The following is a 5,727-nucleotide window of genomic DNA, read 5'->3' as shown; positions in this document are numbered from 1 at the left end:
GGTAGGAATGTTCCCGTGACAAACTTGGATGAAGCTCTACATTAGCCCATGAGCCTCTGGGGCTGGTATCTTCCCAACCTAGGCTGTCCTTTATATCCTTGCTGCCCACACTTAGCAGAGTCTGGGCAGAAATTTGAGCCACAGTGAGGGAAGTGGTCATTGTGGCTAAGGTCTCTCTCCATCCCTCAAGCCCACAGCCAAATAAAGTTTACCATGTTGCCTGGGTGCTGATTTTCTGGAACCCCATAAGCCAGACTAGGGAGGGACTGAGCTCATCCCCAGCTTCTAGCTGCAGAGCTGGAGTCTGATGTACTGAGCCTTAGACTCCCCTTTCCTGGAGGGACCAATACATTCAGTAGACATCACTGTCACTCAGAGTCTGCTCTATTATAGACCTGGGACAATGTCTGGCAATACAGGACGGATGCTGAGTCCCAGAAAGGCAAGTACAGTGAACCTTGTCAGTACAACCAGATACGATAAAGATGGAACATGGACTTTAAAGCCTAACCAATGGTCTCCATTTAAGTGGGTTCATAAATGTTGCCCTCTTATTTCCTGTTGCTCAGAATCATATAATAAGCTACAGAAAAATGAACCCAAGGCATAGCAGCCTGTTTCTCTGACCTGATAGGGAAAGGCCCTCCCTTGGATTTCTCTCTATTCCTTACTCTATTATATCTGACTTTTCAGTTGTTCACTTTGTTGTTTTGAGGACTTTGATTTGGTTTGTTTGTAGTACTAGGAATTGATCTAATAATTTTGTGCATATTAAGTAATTATGCTACTTCCAGATACAACTCCAGCCTTAACTGTTTTTTGTAATCTTTTTCCCCTATGAAAAATAACTTGACATGAAAGATGTTGCATGTCCAGTGTGCATAGAAGAAATACCATAATAATAATGAGCCCCTTGGTGTCAGGTGTGCCCTTAGGAGTGATGATGAAGCCAGCCTGCCTTCTTTCCCCCCCTCATGCCACACCCCATCTTCCTTTTCCAGTGTGTCCACTCAACTAATGTGGGAGGGGGCTGAGTGGAACTATTCGCCTGAGAGGGAAACTTTGATGGAAGTTTCTCCATTTCTTCTAACCACTCAACTCTGCAGAAGGCTCCAAGAAAGAGAACTCCTAGAGACCCAGGAGCTCCCAGGAAGAAGAATGGGTCCTCTCTCCTCTGGTATAGGGCTGCTGGACTATATATCTTCATGCCCTGTTGAGCAGGGGGAGAAAGGAGGAAGTGAGAATCTAGTGGGAAATAAAATGGAAAGAAAACAACCTGAGCTTCCTCCAGCAGAGCAATGGCGAGGGAGGGAGAGGGAGCGGAGAAACCTGTGTGAAGGAAGAGCTTATTCTGGGGTACTGGCTCCCCATAAGAGGTTCCAGAAGCAAAGATTCAGCATGAACTGCAAGGTTGGAGCAATGGAGATGAGTCAGATAACCTAACCCAGGCAGGATGACAAAGGGCACAGACCCTTTACCAATGAAGGTGTGGGTTACTTCTCCAGGAAAAGAGCCAAGACCTTCTGAGGTGCTTGCTAAGGGTAGAGAAACTGAAGAATGGCAAGTAGAGGATAGTAATTATAAATACCAGTCATGTGATCAGTTCCAGAATTGAAGATTACAATTGACATGAGTGTTTCTGTCATATTTTGTTAAGAATGTATTTGTACAGATATTTGTGCTTTCTTTCAATTTCTTTATCATGTAATGTAACATCAATTAAGAGAATATCAGTGGTTATCATATTTACGTTTGAGATACTACAAAAATGTCTCTCAGGAGACATTCCCCCCTACTCTTAAATTTATAATGCATTTGTGGTTGTATGAGGGACAATTGTATCAGCCATAAATATGACCTAGTTAAATATATAATGCTTTTGCTATTGTACATAGGATAGTTACACCATGTTAGGTATAATTATGATCTGGTTATTGTTTTCATTTAGAAATTAAGCATGGCATAGAAGATAGATTGTGTGTCAAGTTGACAAGGGGTAGACTTCTGGTAGCTATTCTTGGTTGTCAATTTGACTACATCTGGAATTAACTAAACCCAAGTGGCTGGGTACATTGTGAGGCGTTTTCTTAATTAAATAATTTGAAGTGGGAAGACCCACTTTTATCCAGATCTTTTGATAAGGGAACATTCACCTTTAATCTTGACCATACCTTCTGCTGGCTGCCTATATAAAGGACATGGAAGAAGGAAGCTTGCTCTCTTCACCTGCTTGCTGTCACCGGAAAATCCATTCCTTTGCTAGCATTGGCACCTACTTATTCAGAATTCCAACATATAGCAAAGACCAGCTGAGACATCCAGCCTCATGGACTGAACAATTACTGCATTCTTGAACCTTCTGTTGGTAGGCAGTGTGTGTGTGTGTGTGTGTGTGTGTGTGTGTGTGTGTGTGTGTGTGTGTGTGTGTGTGTGTGTTATATCTAACCATCCATCCATCCATTCATGTCTATCTATCTATCTATCTATCTATCTATCTATCTATCCAATCTATCTAAAAGCCCATGGTATGAACTATTTTACAAACCTAAAGAGACAAATGCATTTGATTATCATGATTCACAAAATGTGAAAGAGGCAGATCTGGTAACTCTGTATATAAAACTTTTGACTATTTGAAGAAAACTAAGGAAAAATCAACTCAAGAAAGAGAGCTCACAACAGGCTAAAGCAATGATCGTGCCAATGTCCAGTTTGGTGAACTAATGGGTTTTTATTGGAATTACTAACATGAGTGTGGATGAGGGTTACTTACAAGGAACAGGGATAACTCAAAAGCAGCTGCTTCACTAGGAAGCCCACCCAACATGGGTGATGACTCCCATAACCTTGCATCCCAGATCTGCTTTGCAGCTTGCAGCTACTCTATGGTCCAGACATCTCTTTCCCCACTGTTTACACTGTTGGGGAGAGGCCTTCAAGAATCTTCTTGTTCTCAGGCATGACCTTTATTTATCTCCTGTTTATAGCTAGGGAGTCTCCCTTTCCCTCCCAGAGGAGATATTCATTTGTAGGGAATGCTGCAATTGCAGGGAACATACCATATAACACAGGAACAAGGTCCCCCAAAGCACACCATAGCCAAAGTCCAGGAACTTTAGACATCATTTATGTGACCCTCAACGTTCTTAGGGAGAATTCCTGAGTACTCTAATGTTTTTGGAAACCTGACATAGAAGTCAGGTACAGTTTCCCCTGGCCTTTTTTTTTTTTTTTTTTTTTTTTTTTTTTTTTTTACATTGTTGTATTATTTTGGCCCAATCAAGAGCTTGTGGGAATAATTTTGGATAAGATCAGAAAGATGATTTCTTAACCTACTGCTAGCATGTTATCATCTATTTTACAAAAGTCCTCGGAGGTGGGGGGGGGTTCCACTCTTCCAAGCAAAGCCATTCTTTTGACTTACTCCCTGAAAGCAATAATTGGATTAATTGATTTAGGCTAGAAATACCTTGGTTCATATGCTAATAGAGTAACATGAAATTCTTTTCCACATCCCAGAGCTTCTTTCTATTGGTCAGAGAATGATGGGGGTTGTCCTTCTGTATAAATGTTTCTCTTATTGTTTGAAAACACTGTTCGGTCAATGAGGCAGGAAGATAGGCCAGTCTAGGAGAAAAGGAGAATTCTGTGCCACACAGAGTCGAAATGCTGCTGAAGGAGTAACAACATGCCAGGGCATTACTGGGTAAGCCACAGCCTTGTGGCAATACATAGATTGATAGAAATGGGTTAATAATTAAGACAGAGCTAGTCAATAAGAAGCCCTACTCATCAGCCAACAGCTTTATACTTAATAAATAGCATCTGTGTGTTTATTTGGGGCCCAAAGGCAGCTGGACCAGGTGGGACAAAGAAAGCTTTCAGTAACAAGAGAAGCCCATAGTCAAAGATTTTAGTTCACTTTTGTCCAGGGAGGATAGACAGTATCTGAGACCCCTCTCCCTCTCAGTTTTAGTTTTAAAGGAGCTGTACTATTTTTCCTTTACTATAGAATTTGATTCCTCTTGAGAATGGCATAAGTCTCTGGGAGTTTCTAGGGAGAGGGTAGGAAAGAAGAGTGGTAAAGGAGGGGGAAGCTGAAGTTCTATTGGAGGAGGCGAGGGGACGAAGGGATAGATGACAGCAGAGGGTTGAGATGTGTTGCGTTCTTCAGCATTTATCTTTACTTTTGACACACTCTCTGAGATTTTCTTTCCGGTCTCCTGTTCCATTCTGATGCTGTTTTTGTTGTGGGATATCCACCAGAGACATCTGCTCTGACATAAGTTTAAGTCAATAGAAAGTCTTTATTAGCCAGTCAGCTACTATACTGGGTATTTGGGATCCCAGAGTAGCCTTGAGTCTTTCTCAGGGTGAGCTTTTAAACACAAAAACCAGGATCTGTGTTGACATACTTCACTTAACAAGAAGTTAGCCAGAAGTGGAACTACAGAAGCCAAACACAAGGTTAGTACATTTAGAGATTTCCCAGAACTATGGGCTTTGATGGATTAGGTCTCTGTTTTGTTTGTTTTGACAAGTGGTGCTGTCTTCACGTTAAGTTTTACTCCCTGAATGGTACTTCCATCATGGAATCGGTTGTGCTAAGGGCTGGGGCCCTACTAAGGTCTGGGGCCTTTTACATTTTTCAAATGTTCTCTATTCATTTTCTGTAAATTAGCAATTTTACTGTTTCTTCTCTCCAACCTTCCTAATGCTTCAACCCTTTAATGCAGTTCCTTGTCTTGTGGTGACCCCTCACCATAAAATTACTTTCATTGTTACTTTGTAACTGTTATTTTGCTACTCTTATGGATCTTGTGATCTTGGTGACCTCTGGGAAAGGGTCCTTAGACACCAAGGGGTCATGACCCACCGGTTGAGAACCTCTGTCTTAGAAGCTTCTAAATTCCAATTAAAGTAGGCTATTCATTCATTGTCTTTTGTTTTAGTATCTAGGACTTACAGTTTTCTGTGCAGAAACACCAATTTAGGAATAGCAAATGTTCTCCACTGAGGGAAATTTAAAGCCAGGTTATCGCTAATTACATCTCCCTATTATTTTCCAAATACTTGAAAGTTGAACGTCTGTAATTTTACATAAAGCTGGCTGTAGTACCCAATAAGTTTATCTCCAAGCATTCTCTCATTTTGGGAAACATATATATATATATATATATATATATATATATTCTCCTGAAAATTTGACTGGGATAGATATTTTAGGTCAGTCTTACCTGCTGCTTTTGGGATTGACTTTCTCGTCTTTTACCCCAGACCATCTCCTCAATTTGGGTTTCAGGTTATCCTGCACATTTACACAAGAGGGCGCTCAAGATGCTGGGTGACGAATTCCTCCTAAGTCTTCCCAGCAAGCCAATGAAGTTTCTTCTGATCCAGGCATGGGTTGTTTGTTGAGTTTCCATATGAAGTCATTGTACATCCTGGGGTGTGCCTAGGGCAAGTCTGCCTTAGTTAAGATTTCTACCATTTCAATAAAACACCATGACAAAAAAAAAAAAAAGTTGGGGAGGAAAGGGTTTATTTTGCTTACACTTACACTGTTCGTCACCATGGAAGGAAGTCAGGACAGAAACTCAAATAGGAACCTGGAGGCAGGAACTGAAGCAGAGGCCATGAAAGAGTGCTGCTTACCCACTTGCATCTCGTGGCTTTCTTATAGAACCCAGAAGCACCAGCAGGGGTGGCCCCACCTACAAGAGCCTT

Source organism: Cricetulus griseus, chromosome 6 (assembly GCF_003668045.3).
Source record: "Cricetulus griseus strain 17A/GY chromosome 6, alternate assembly CriGri-PICRH-1.0, whole genome shotgun sequence".
Classification (NCBI taxonomy): domain Eukaryota; kingdom Metazoa; phylum Chordata; class Mammalia; order Rodentia; family Cricetidae; genus Cricetulus; species Cricetulus griseus.
Note: the sequence above shows the minus strand (reverse complement) of the source record.